The following is a 14,963-nucleotide window of genomic DNA, read 5'->3' as shown; positions in this document are numbered from 1 at the left end:
AGTTCCTATTTTGTATTTTGCTTTTCTGTCTCTTAGTTTTTAATGTTTTTTGTTTCATAGGTCCACTTGTATCTTGTTATAATTTCTAACAATATATTATCCATTGCCAGCTTGCTGGACCTATCACAACTTCACGAGAGCCCCTATAGCCATGTTGTTTCAGGATGACCCAGGATGGCCTTCATGGCTGCTGTAGTGGCCTTATGACACAAGGCCAGGCCATACTTTGCCCAATCCTAACAACCCCTTACTTTGTCCTATTACACACCTGACAAAGTGGATGTGGGATTGGACTTTGTGAGATCTTTCTTTGAATACAGAGAAAACATTGCTTCCCACTGAATTTCTGTATCCTCAAAGTTGACAGTCTCAGGAACATGACATTTTTGCATATTTTGTCTTCCAGAATTTCCTTAAGAGTCCTGGAAGAGACCAAAATTAATAACAGAGCAAAAGTAATTAAAATTGAACTTAATCTCAACCTCTTTATTAAAATAAATGTGTTACATTTTATTTTATCCAGAGGTGGGCTTCAGCCAGTTCAGACTAGTTCAGGCAAACCAGTTGTTAAATTTTTGCACAGTTCAGAGAACTGGTAAATTGTACCACTGACTGGCCCTGCCCTACCCTTCCTGCCCCTCCCACTCACTCCTTATCACACCTTGCCCACATTGGGCGATGCCTAGAGTCATGCCGGTGGCATAGCTGCTGCTTCTCTCTGGGTCTCTCACTTGACTCAACTACACGGACCAGTGATCTCTGCCTGGTGAGTCTTCCTTCACTTCTCAACCAGCTACCTCCCAACAGTCCCCATGTCCCAGCCTGCTTGCCTGCCTTCCCCTTTGTCCCAGCAGTCCAACATGCTTGCCTGCCTTCCCTGCTGCCTCCCACATGGCACCTGTGGCCCATCCTGCTTGTCTACCTTTCCCGCTATCTTCCCTGCAGCACCCAAGACCCAGCCTGCTTGCATGCTTGCTTGCCGGCCTCCACCATGACCTCCTCCTCATTGCCTGCCCACTGGCAAACAATGGATGCTGCAGAGACAGGGCGATTTCCTGTATTTTTTTTTTATTTACATTTATATCCCGCCGTTCTCCGAAGACCCAGGGCGGCTTACAGTGTGTAAGGCAATAGTCTCATTCTATTTGTATATTTAAAAAGTCAACTTATTGGCCCCCCCCCTCAACAATCTGGATCCTCATTTTACCTACCTTATAAAGGATGGAAGGCTGAGTCAACCTTGGGCCTGGTGGGATTCGAGCCTGCAGTAATTGCAGGCTGCTGTGTTTTAATAACAGGCTAAACAGATTTCCTACGTAGCATTCAGAGCCCCTTCCCTCCCCACCTCTTGGGCTGACAAAATAAAAGCCCATCTAAAGACCGTGACTGCCTGCCAAGCCTGCATGGTGCATGCTGGCAAAAGGAGGCTAGGGGGAATTAAAGAGAAAGGCCGATGGAAACGCGCCATTTTTCACCTCCATTCGGCTATCTACGCCGCACTGAATTGGAATGGGGAGGTGGGGGGGAAGCAAAAAGCCCACTCGGTCCATACTTACTCACCAGCACAACAGAAAATCTCTCTTCCAGCTCTCCAGTTTGGGCATTTGGACTTGAGGGGTAGATTGTGCGCCCAGAGGTCCATCTGCTGCTGCTCCAAGCCCAGCTCTGGCTGCATAGGCCACCAGCAGACTTCTTAAGGCATAAAATATGTTGCCACTCAGCTTCTGGGTTCAGGTGACGGCAAGGAACCCAGAACCTTAGCAGTAGCATATTGTATGCTTTTCACTCCACGCAGCCCAGGCTGAAAATTTAGATGGGCTTTTATTTTGTCAGCCCCAGAGGGGGGTGGGGAAAGGGGCTCGGAATGGTACATAGGAAATTGCCCTGTCTCTGCAGCATCAGCCCACCGGTGCTGTGCCACGTTGCCAAGAGTGACGTTGAATTGGCCATGCCCACTCAGTCACATGACACACACCCCCAGCCACACACGCCCAAAGAGTCACTAGGAAGAACCGGTTGTTAAATTACTTGAATCCCACCACTGACTTTAACATAGGTGTGTGTTCTCCTTTGTCAATCCCATCAGTGAAGTCCAAAACTGGGCCAAAATTGTTAGTTAGAAAATGCCTGCTGCCGCTACCAATGGTGTGAAAGAAAAATTAAGAAGTTGGCACCACATACAAGACCTTGCCAGTGTCCATTGGATAAGGAACATGATACATACCATATAAGTTACAGTAATCAGTTCTCCCACTAGCTCTCCTCTACCATAAGAGCCCTAAGATGAATCCCTCCTAAATTTGCATTGCTATCATGGTGGGGGGAAAGTGAGACTGCCTTAATAATGGGGGAAAGTGGCTGGTATCCTTCAGCTTAATTTTAAGCAATCATTTTTTATCTTTGCTTGTCTGTAGCATCTGCCCTTCATCTAGAGTTCAGTGGAGAGAACGAAGACACGAGTGAACGGCTGGAAAAGAATGAAAAGGATGCTTAGAAAAACAATGTGATTCTTCACATCATTTATTGTAAGCTATTGTCACTGTAGATTTTAATATCTTTGAATAGTTGGCAATATCTGCATAAACAAGAACAATTGTTATTAACCTCATAGGTTTTTAATTGTTTATCTAACAAAGATTAGATAAACACTGTTGGGATCTCCTACACTCTAAAATAAGAATAAGACCCATTTAATTCAATTTAATTTGTGAGCAAATATATGGGACAATAATGTTCATCTTCCTTTAGTCTCATCTTTTAAGCATCTTGCTTTTTTCTCAGTTAGGTACACTACAGGGAGATTGAAATACGGCTGAACCAAGACTCATACTGATGCAGTGAATTCAGCAGTCCCATAATACTGTATCTTTCTCTGAATCTTTTTGAAAGGAGTATTTTAAATATATTACATGAAAGCAATTATTAAAGTAGAAAACATATATCTGTCTTGTGCAGCTGGCAAGTTTCCTGGCTTCAGTAATTCTGTTTTTGTATATGATTTCTTGTTACTTCTACTTAAAGAGATAAGATAGAGCTGGAGAGTGTTTATACTGCAGTACAGGCTGTGATAAGGCTGTTGATCCTGGTATCGCTATCCATATAAAGTGGTGCATCTCTGAAAGATTATGTGCCAGATCAAATAAGCAGCTAACCATTCCTAATGTAAATATGTAATACAGCACATTATCTCCAGCTAGTTGGTCTTTGAGCCAAAACCACAAAAATCTGCAAGTTTTTGCGTGTTGTTGCAATGCTCAGTATCGACAGACTCAAAATTCAGACGGTATGAAGCACAGAATCTTTGTGTCCTATCAGTGGGCTTAAAGAAAGAATCAGCACTATTTGTCCAAGATAAAGTCAGACTAAATATATTATATTCCATTCAGTAATATTAGCTTATCTTGGTTTGGTATGATTTCATTCCTGAACCTTAATGCTCAATTTTGTTCCCTGTCTGGTCTCAGCAGTAAGGGAAGGATGATATCAGTTGACAGGCAAATTCAGAATGATTACTTTAACTGTTAAAAACATCTTTTACAAAATATCAGTCTTCTTTATATATATCTTGACAATTCTTGAGAAAATGAAAATATGTGCCCTTATATGACTTTTGTGAACCAAAATATACCACATTATCAGAATGTGTAAAATATTTTATCTGCGTATAGATTTATTACAACACAGGATATTGCACTTTCATTTATATTGTGTGTCTTTCTAATTGCTCTAATTTACCTGTTTTTTCATCATAAAGAAGGCTATCTCAAGAAAGGGTAGGACTTCTCAAGTCTAATTTGTGCATTTCAGATTTGTTTTGCAGTTACAGTATCTTTCTGCCTGTCTCTGCCTTTCTTCTAAGGAGTTCAGACCAGCTTACAAGGGATACTGTATTCCTCTTTTATCATTTTAATAATATCTCTGTTGGGTTGAGTTACAGCAACTTCCTGAAATTACCCCATGATAAAGTGATCTCTTTAACCTGATTCTTCGTGAGATCTCAGTTCAACTCTGAACCACTACAAGATAGTGTTATTCATCTGATGTGATGTATTACAACTCACTCATGTGCACTTTAGGTGATGATACATCCTAATTTAAGAGGCTTGTAGAATGCTGAAGGGAAGAACACTGAATATAATTTTTGTGTATCTCCAATGACAGCAATAAAATTAAACTGTGCTAATTTACTTTGTAGTCCCTGCCATCCCTTCATCCATTAAGTTCAATTCATGAAGTGATTTTTAAAAAAATAAGCAATTGCAGGAAATATTCTGTAGGTCTGTTTTATGTAAAGTAAAAGATAAAGATTAAGGAAGAAAAGCTGGAATGAGCTTACAGGGCAGGCTTTAGAAAACAGAAGATATTGTTCATTGCCATTTTAGCCATACTTTCTCTATCACTAAGGTCATTTAAAGGGCTATATGACTAGGATCAGCAGATGATCTGATAAGCATGTCTCTTAAGAAAACACTTCCAAAGTCTAGCTACTCTGAAGCAAACTGACAAAATGTTATCTACCTTTGAGGGAGTATTATCTCTCTTTGCAGATTCTTTTTCTTTATAGCCAGTTCATCAAGCTACGGCCAGTCATTGTTAACATTACTGGGGAGGAAATGCCCTAATTCAGGAGTCTCCAATCCCCAGGCTGCATGCTACTGCTGGGCCATGGCCTATTTGCAATCGGGCTGCACAAGCAGTGGACCTGCACACATGCAGCTCAACTCCCAAAAGCAATGGGCCAGCACAGATGCATGCACATATGTAGCTCGATTCATGCGACTGACAAGCTGCCACGCATGCTCATGCATGCACAGCTCAACTACACACAGCTACAAGTACATACATGTGAACACTGCCATGCTCCTTGTGTGAGTGGTGTGCATATCAGTCCACCACTCACGCAGCCCAGTTCCCCTTTCCCTCCTCCTAGCCAGGCCACAAAGGTTGGGGACTGGTGCCCTGATGGGTCTGCCACCACAAAAAAGGCTCTATTTTAAGTACATACATATCTCATCCAATGGCAAAGAAAGTAGGAAAGAAAACAAAAGGAGAAGTTGCATATAAGAAGTCCCGGCAAAGGATATCATATCAGCCTCTACAAGTTCAACCCTTTAACATGTTTAATCCTTTAAATATTAATATGTTAAATGTTTATATAGTTTCTCATGGCAAAAAAAATAGAAGAGATCCGGTAGCGTGTTTTCCCTGTTAAGATAACAAAGCAATTTAATAAAATCAGTTAGCCAGAAAACATGCTCCCTTTAGACTCCTAAAATAATTCTACGATTTCTTTTACTGGTTTGTTTTTAATGAAAAAGTATTTGTTCAGCAGATCATTATGAATACTAAAATAATTTCAGCTAATGAGTCAGTTGCTCAATTAAATACATGGAAATATTTTTGAAAGATATTAAGAGATAACAGTCATCTAATTTGAAGTTTCAAATTCAAAATGAGCAAAACACTTTGCGATATCACATGCTGATGGCAAGTAAACAACAATAAAAGATATCACCTACCAATCTTGCTTGTAATATTTTCTGGAAACATTTATTTGATCATAGGTAGAATCATCAGCCTGTTATATTTCCTAGTTAACATAGCTTTTTTGGTCATTTTGACTGGGAATGATGGCAGTTGAAGTCCATCATTTGTAGAGGCCACGAAGTTGGAGAAGGCTATAATAGACTTTTGTTCTTCAGTGAAATATATGCCATGATGTTTAATTAATAGCAAAAGAAAAAACTAGAAAATGACAACTGTGAGCATTATAACATGTCCAAGGCATAATAAATCAATATTTTTGCAACTCACAAATTTAGAATTAAAGCTGTAACATATTAAAGCCACAATGTATTGGCAGCTTTAAGGACTTCTTACTTTCAGTCTTGTTTTTATTCAAAAGATTGATATATTATGTTAAGTTTGGTATAATTGTGCTTCCATGTTTATCTGCAGAATTTATGTGAATTAAACAAAGATTATAAATGTATACAATTAAATTTATAATAATTTGAATAGATGGCTATGTACACATAATGCTTTAATTGTATTCAAGAAATCAATTTAAACTAAGGAAATCTTAGCATTTGAAGAGAATTTTTTTAAAGAAAAATTTTTATATGTAGGGAAGCGATCTTGAATTCTGATATTAATTTACAACAGTATTTGTTAGCAATTTAAAGTTATATGGACTTTAACTTCAATAAATCCCCAGTCAGCCCTGGCTGGAGAATTCTGGGAGTTGAAGTCAACATATCTTCAAGTTGCCAAGGTTGAGAAACATTAATTTAGGAATTAAATTAATAAACATTAATTTAGGAAACATTAATTTAGAGGAAACATAAGGCAGGATGAAGAACAGAATAGAATTTCTTAGAAGAAGAGCCATAACTATTTGCAACCTATAATGATATATAAATCAACCTTTTGTTAAAAATTCCATTCATTTCAAAATCAGAGCTCCTACTTTCAGATTATTTCTCCACAATATTTGATAAATAAATCCTTTGCATCTCCCATGGCCAGAAAACAGCTAGCTTTTAATTAATTTTAATTAATTTTCTTCGGTAATTGTTGAAAAGAAGAAAAATTTAATTAATTAATTTTTGTTATTGAATAAGGTGTTATAGGGGATTGACCAGAAAGATTTACGGTACTTGAGAATGGATAGGTAGGAGGTTGCATTGGTTACAACTAATGTAAACTTTAGTTGATGGCATTGAAACAAGTTAGTGTCTAAGAAAGAAAATGCTGTATAAAATGAATAACAATAGAGATTTGGAATGTATAGACAATGCATGATTTTTGCATGGGAAAAGCTGAATGGTTATTTCAGATAGTGGTGTTTAATATAAAAAAATAAACTCCAAAGATTATCTGACATGACAGCTCTTTACAATGTGGTTAGTTTGTTCCTACTGTTATGTGTTATGCACACATTGAAAAATCCTGTTTTTGTTACTTATGCAGAACTCTTGAGAAGTCAACAGATGTTACTTATTCAGAGCAGATTATAAGATTACACCTATTAGTTTTGTCCCAGTAGACTTAGTTACATTTTTACAATTTTTATATCATGATACACATCACATTAGAAGCAATTAATAACTTGAGGAAAGCCAGCAGACTTCCACAACACAAGAAAAGCTTTGCTGGATAATTAGAGACGATTCACTACCTTATCAAGCAGTTGTAAAAGCCTTGCACAAAATTTATTTGTATAACAAATTGATATAACTGCCCATCTAAGCAGATGAATATTGAACAGCCAAACTGTACAAATTCAAGGCAAAAGCAACTGGGTAGACTCCTACAACGTCTCCGAAGACTCCTAAAGAGTCTCCTAAAGACTCCTAAAAATTCTTATCATTAGTATACTAAAAAACCTACAGCTGTGCCAGAATTCCATCAACTTTCTGGCTGCCAATATCTTTGGGAGAAAAAACAGATCTTTACAGCTTTCCTGGAGGAGAGCAGAGTTGGGGCTGTCTATATCTCAGGTCACTCCTGCTCCACAGGACAGGTGCTGTGACACTGAAATCATATTTCCTGGAGCCCATCAGATGACACTTCTTTATTAATGAATCTGTAGCATGTCCAATCTATCTAGTGGAATTGGCAGCCCCACAAGTAATCAAACCATATACCATGTAGGGCATTAAAGCTTGAAATCAGCATCTTGATTTGCACTCAGAACCAGTGCAGCTCACATAGATTTAATATTGCATGTATCACTGCGTTCTAGACCAGCTGAATTTTAAAGGCAACCTCATGCAGAGCTCATAAACTACATGAAGTCAGTGTTTCATTGTCTGTCACCCAGAGAGTGGTCCTGAATCATTCTTGAGGTTCTACTTAGTCCTTGTAAATAATAGCTAATGACTGAGTTATTCTCTGTTGTTTTTTAAAAAGTTATCTAACCTCTATATATTACTTATTCACTATGTGAAGAAGGACTCCCTCTTGTCAACTCTAAACCTACCAAATTCAAGTGGGGAAATCCAAGCTAAATGACAGAAGAAGAAATATCTGTACCTAATTTTTATGCAGTATAGAAAATTTGACATCTCCAAATTCATAGCAATAGTAATGGATTCTGGGAAATTTCAAGAGTTCAAATACATTTATCTAAAGGGCACAATATTGGGAAAAGATGCTACATGCATTCTTAAAGTGAAAATTTAAACTTATGCTGTTGAATTCAGGAGCTAGCAAGACAGTGAGATCTATTAGCGTTCCAAAGAATAAAGGGATTGCCATCCAAATAATACTAAATTCAGGTTCCAATAGATAAATGATTACAATTTCAGCATAAATATAGTCTCAGTACAGATCATTCTAGGGAAATGTCAAATCTTACAGTAGATCCAAAACTATTTCCTTTTCTAAGCAGGAGGAAGCACAATTCAGTATCTTATGCCTTGATAAAATACTTTTTGCTTGAAAAGGTACTACTGGACTCCTTTGCATTTTGGGTTTCTAAAACACAAAACACAATCTTGTTGGGTTTCTCAAAAAACAAAACACAATCTTGTTTGCCATGCAACAGTTTTCAAATGACCAGTAACAAAAGGGAGGGAAAGAAAAAATATTGATATAGGGCACTTCCTCATTGCATTGAATGTTTCCCTTCCTTAATCCCTTTGGAGCAGTTTGAAGCTGACCTGCCGATTGTCTTCACTCCTGCCAATCTTGGAACACTAAGAATATTCTAAGAACAAAAGCCAATCAGTGATCTTTTTCCAGCTGACCAATAAGATCAAGCAAATCAATCAATCAACTCTGTCTAAGCCACTGCCATTCTTTCACCAAAAAGGAGAAAAATGTTCACTCCACATAAAGAAGGAAATGAAATAAGTTGCTAATACTATCCCTATCAACATTTTCGGTGTATGATGTATCATATGATATATTCCAGGAAAAAGGCTGGGTTTTTGTAAAGAGGTTAAACTGCTTAGTTACCAAGTCATTATTCTCCTGCATGGAAAAATCCAATTGGGACCTGTAAAGATGATCAGATATCATACCACCAATTTTCCAGTCATGGTTATAGCCTGTCATAGTGACTAAGAAGAGGAAAAGCAGGTGCTAAATTATAAACAAAAGAGATACTTGTTTTGCTGAAGGTATAAAACTTCTTCCACTAAACCATAATTTCTACTATACTGAGCTAATCCTGAGAAGAAAAATATCTAAGACAATCCCTGTCAACGAAAAGAGGGAAAGAAGAGAGCAACTTGGTAGCCTCCAAATATATGTTTGATAACAATTACCACAACTGCTTGCCATTGGCTATGCTATCCTAGATTATGGGAATTGACACATGTTCTGAGGACCCCAAATTGCCTGCTTTAGTCCTATAGTGGCAACTATCCTCAGATTAATTAATTATAGGTCTGTTGTTTACATAAGACATATAGATCAGAAATTAAGACTATATCTAGTTGAGAAAGATATTGATCAAACCCATGTGGATTTTTTAAAAAAATCTCTTTAAAACCAACCTTTTTCTGGTTGAAATACATTTGCCTACTGTCCTTTTGTTTTTCAAATGCTGCAGAAAGGAACACACATCGCTTTATTCATAGGAGATATTGCATTTAAGGCCCAGTCTATTAGTTAAACTACTCATTTCAAATGCATTAGGAAAGAAGATACAATATACTTTTTTGTGCTGTACAAGCAAGCAGCTTTTAATTTAAAAAAGCATCATTGCCTAATATACCACCCTGTTTTGCTATCTCTTCTAATGCTATCTCTCTTTCATCTAAAGATGAAAGCAGCACAGATAACCCTATTTCAGAGGGTTTAGACAGTCATAGCTTGATAAGAAAAGAGCTTCTTAGTGTTCAAATCTGGTTCATCTCAAGCTCTTTGCACTGATTCATGATCTTCAAAATGTAACACATGTTTTTTTAATATAACTTTTTTTACAGTTCCATAGTCCATGAATATACTGTACATATTAAGTCTCGAGTGTAATGGGACTTACTTTTGTACTAGTGTAAGAAGTATTTCAGAGTATTAAACTATCAAATTTGCAACATCTGTGCATTTCAAAAGTCTCCACTACAGTTAAGGAAATGAAACAGAATTAAATTTAACCGGACAGCTCATTAGTACATTTAGCATACAGGCCTAAATTCAAAAGAACATACATTCAACTCGATATATTGTTGCAGCTCTCAGCGTTTGATTCTCTATATATTTTAACATTTTGTAAAGATAATTTATTCCTCCCTGTGTTCCCAATGGAGCAATGAGGGCACTTGCAGTTTTGAAAGAGGAACTTTCTCCACTCCTTAACTTTTCAAACGTTTCCTTTGAAGTTTTTAATTGCATTAATTCTTTGCTGTTTCTCTTCCTGTTGTAACATAGCCAGCCCGTCTGACAGTCGTGGAATGTAAAAACTGCAGAAAGAGTTATAGATGATGAATTTCGCTATGAGTTACTACCTGATTCAGACTGAAAATATCTGCCCATGCATGTTGTCATTGCTAAACTGGGAGGTGGGGGGAACTTGAGCTGGTGAATAAATTTAAATATGTGTTTTAGTTAGTAAAACTGCAAGTAGACTCACGTTTTTCTCAAGGACCTTTTCTTCTCCATCATCATCCAGTCCTGACTCTGTGTTGACCAGGTCATCACTCCACTCTTGCTTCCCAGGTCACCATTTAGAATGACAATTGGTACATGGAAGATATGTTAATTCTGCAGTCTCAAAGCAGTTTTTGGCTTTGAAGGCCAGTCTCTTCATGTACTCTCTGTGACATGCCTGTCTTCTCTTTTGTTTGGACCAGCAACAACAAAAGACCTTTAGGAACCTATCTCCCTGGGGACTCATGTTTGAGAAGAAAATCCATGGGGAGATATCAAAATTACTTCCATGGGGTTGTGAGTGTATCTGAGATGCGCTGGGGTGGCTACGCTTCAAAGGCAGAGGGAAGTTCTAAACCAAGGCAAGGAGATTAAAGATAAGACACCTCCAGAGCAGAATTTTCTTGCATATGAATGCTCCATTCATTATTTTTCTTGAATAAATTCAAGTGGACAACATAATTTTGAACAAACACTATTTTCATAAGCTAAATGCTCTCCAAAATCCTTCTTGGCTTAACTACAACACCTACAATCAGTTGTTGTTGCTGTTCTCTGTAATTACATGAAACCTTTAGTTTGCTGGAGAGATTGCATCAAATCTCTCTCACTAGATCAAAGGATTTAGAGGTTTTGTCTGCATTTACATGTAAGCTTTTTTCCTTTCTCACTTCAAGGAGAGACCACTAAGCATTTTTAAAGCAATGTAAAACAGCAACTGACAGAACCTAGTGGGAAGCTGTTTGAGGCATGTATGATTAGACAGAAGAAAAGTTGAACCTTTTGTTCACCCAAATCAGAGAAGGAGAATACAAAATTCTGTCGTGGCTTCTGTTGAGAGGAGAGAGAGAGATTCTCTACAGTGGAAGGTTAAAGGTCTACTATTATTTTTAAAAAATGAAATTGTATTAGGGAAATTGTAATAAGGAAAGTCATTGCTTCACTCATAAATGAAAAACACAATCCTTCTTTGATAACTTGCTATTGCTGACCATTATGAAACTCAAACACACATATGTATCTTTCTCCGTGTTTAAAACCAAATATAACCAATACTACTGGGCTGAACAGGAGTTTTTAGATGAAGAAGCTTATCTAAAATCACATCATGATTTAACATGTTTTCATTTATCATTTGAACTTCAGTGTTTGAATACACTGACATACTGTATCTAGTAACTGAGTGTGGCTGATGATACGAACTACAGGTCATGTTCAAAAGAAATAATGAAATACAAAACCTGTGTGTGTGCGTGCATGCACACATGCACATGAATCTGCACATGGGAACACATGTGCATGCATGCATGCACACACACATGCACATGAATCTGCACATGAGAACACATGTGCATGCACGCACACACACATGCACATGAATCTGCACATGGGAACACATGTGCATGCATGCACACACATGCACATGCACATGAATATGCACATGGGAACACGTGTGCATGCATGCACGCACACACACATGCACATGAATATGCACATGGGAACACATGTGCATGCATGCGTGCACACACACATATTCACACACATTCATATATTTGCTAACAAAATCAACTTGTGTGAGAAGAATGTTTTCAATACAGCAACAATTTGTAAGCTCTTTAGCCCAAAGAGATTCAAAGTATTCAGAAAGTGAGAACATAATATTGGGACTGTTTACAAAGAATTTTGGAAGCCAAATGGTCTGAAAATCATACTGTCCTTTGCTAAAATTCATTATAGTGAAATGCTTTTAATTTTAACATAACACATTTTTAAAAAATAAGAAAAATATTCTAATGTTGAGTAAAGGAATAGGGGATTTACGATTTATAAATTTACGATTTATAATTTAGCTTTTGCAATCTCTGCATGCAAAACCAAATTATAAATCTGTTCATTTTTTCCCCCTGCCTTTATCTATGTAGAAATGCCACACCTAAAGCTGGGCCTCCACTGTGTTCAGCTTTAGATGGATTTAGGTGGTACAAATGTGCAAATTTTTCCTGCTGTTGGAAAAGCCATGTTACAGTGTGAAAAGATTGGCAGCAGAAGCATATTCAATATGTCAGGCCTATTGTAGTAACTGTAGGCAGGTTTACTGAACTTAGAAAGGAAGGCTGCATCAGTAGTAAACACAGAAGTTTTTAGGCTTGGCTTATATGTCAAATCATCTTGAATCATTCTAGATTCAGTATACAAGAAAAAAGGAAGGAAGGAAGGAAGGAAGGAAGGAAGGAAGGAAGGAAGGAAGGAAGGAAGGAAGGAAATATTAATAGCAGAAAAACTGAAAAAAATGAACTAAATGAACCACTCTTGAAAGAAATCAGATGTAATCTAACAACCATTCAGGCTAAGACAATATGAGAATAGTCAATTCAAATCCTAAGGATCAAAGGAATATACAACAATATTTAATTTGGTCTCATTCCTGGGATCTCCTTTAGTACTAGTAGTCAGAAATGGCTTCTGTACATGCATTTCAATAAGATGAGATGAATAGTGCTATTGTTGTCCTCAAGAAGGAAAACAGTATTGTTTCCAAAGCATGAAGTACATCTTTAAGGTGGAGTATAACATCTTCGTATAGACTTGTTCTGGCTATACTTGTTTTCTCTTCCTATCTATCTTTCCCCTCCTCCCCCTTTTGCTTATCATTATGTTAAGATTGTAAGCCTAGTAAATACATTGTCTTTTTTCATTTTTCAGTAAGCTTCCCTAAGATCCTTTATGACTGAAATATGAGCTGTAGCTATTTAATCAGCAGCAAAAGAAGTAATAGCATCAGAGGTGGGTTTCAGCAGGTTCTGACCAGTTCTGGAGATCCAGTAGCAGAAATTTTAAGTAGTTCAGAGAACCGGTAGTAAAAATTCTGACTGGCCCCGCCCCCAGCTATTCTCTACCTCCCAAGTCCCAGCTGATCGGGAGGAAATGGGGACTTTGCAGTAATCTTCCTCTGGATTGGGGAGGGAATGGAGATTTTACAGTATCCTTCCCCTGCCATGCCCACCAAGTCATGCTACGCCCACCAAGCCACAGCCACAGAACCGGTAGTTAAAAAATTTGAAACCCACCACTGAATAGCATCCTATTTTGTTACCAAATGAATACATTTGTGCTGATTCATTTTTTATTTGTATCATATAACCCTAGAGTTTACGTTGTTTCCAGTAATGGCATGAGTTAGCTCAGCAACAAAACTAAACCACTACTTTTAGAACCGACAATTCCGTCCCCACCATTACCCTGTCAACTGACTTCCCACTAATTTACAAAAATTACCATAACTAGACCCTAGAAAGTGTAAATTCATTTGCTCATTGCAAGGGAGAGCATTTAATTATTAGATGAAGTTATTATACAGCTTTTCCTTACATATTTATTATGAATCCCGTCTCCTTCCCTCTCTTGTAACTCAACCTCTACGTTCCTGCCTGCTTTGAAACAATTCCTAGCCCCTAGAAGAGGATATGGTTTGCTTCTTGGGTGGGTCTCCAAAATGCAATTAATTAAAAGATTTTGAGAGGCACAACTCTGTGACAGGGATATTGGTTATGTCCTTCATGAACACAAGATTTTTTTAAAAAGAATATAGCTTTGTGAATATTAAAAAAAACCCAGAAGTTCCACAAAAAGCTTTCATTGTATATTCATATTGCCTCAAACTTGTAATTTTGTAGGAAATTGTCTTCCACTTATAATCCTCCTGAGCATCTCTGTAATTTCTTCCAATTTTTCCTTTTTGTAATAAAAGCAAGCACAAATAAATGCTAATGAGGGAAAAAGCAAATTAAATTTCCAAGGTGCTTTTGCTGTTAGGTACGCTATATCTGGAAGTCACCTTGCAATTAAAATGAACAACCTATTGTGAAATAGCAAATCTTATGTAAAGCATCAATATTTTTCTTAAGCTCAGCAAGTTGTACACTGAAAGTCAGATGCTAAGTAGCAAAATATATTACTTTGACTATATAAAATGTGAGGGTCTGTTATACTGATCAGAATATAGAGTAGGTTTAGAATTTAGTTTGTCAGTTCCAACATTGCCCATAACAAGATGTCTTTTTGTTAGTGTCAAGATTTCCAGAAATCTTTTGCAGCTGTTCAGTAATAATTCTTTTGACACCTTAAAAAGATACTGGCTTCACAACCAACATCATAAAACCTAGTTATATTTTACATTAATTATTAGACATTCCCTACTAAAAATCAATCCTTTCCCACAACTTTGATCTTTTAAAGCATCTGCCTCACAAATAACAAACTTGTTTTGAATTCCCAAGCAGATAGCATGTTGAAGTATCTTAATGGGAAGGTTATTGAAGGATCTGTACTTTAATTATTAACATAATTCTTATGATACAATTCCC

General features: G+C 37.2%; 1 protein-coding gene and 1 long non-coding RNA gene across 3 annotated transcripts in view; one reads left to right on the top strand and one right to left on the bottom strand.

The window, feature by feature from the left end:
- SKAP2 (src kinase associated phosphoprotein 2) overlaps nucleotides 1-14,963 on the bottom strand; it is a 317,205-nt gene that overhangs the window by 181,832 nt on the left and 120,410 nt on the right. The window lies entirely within an intron of this gene.
- Nucleotides 421-6,062, top strand: LOC131197211 (uncharacterized). The gene is made up of 3 exons (XR_009154910.1): nucleotides 421-766; nucleotides 2,415-2,525; nucleotides 2,782-6,062. It is a non-coding gene; the product is annotated as an uncharacterized LOC131197211 (long non-coding RNA).

Source organism: Ahaetulla prasina, chromosome 4, assembly GCF_028640845.1.
Source record: "Ahaetulla prasina isolate Xishuangbanna chromosome 4, ASM2864084v1, whole genome shotgun sequence".
In the NCBI taxonomy this organism is placed as follows: Eukaryota; Metazoa; Chordata; class Lepidosauria; order Squamata; family Colubridae; genus Ahaetulla; species Ahaetulla prasina.
Note: the sequence above shows the minus strand (reverse complement) of the source record. Positions and strands in the feature narration are given on the sequence as shown.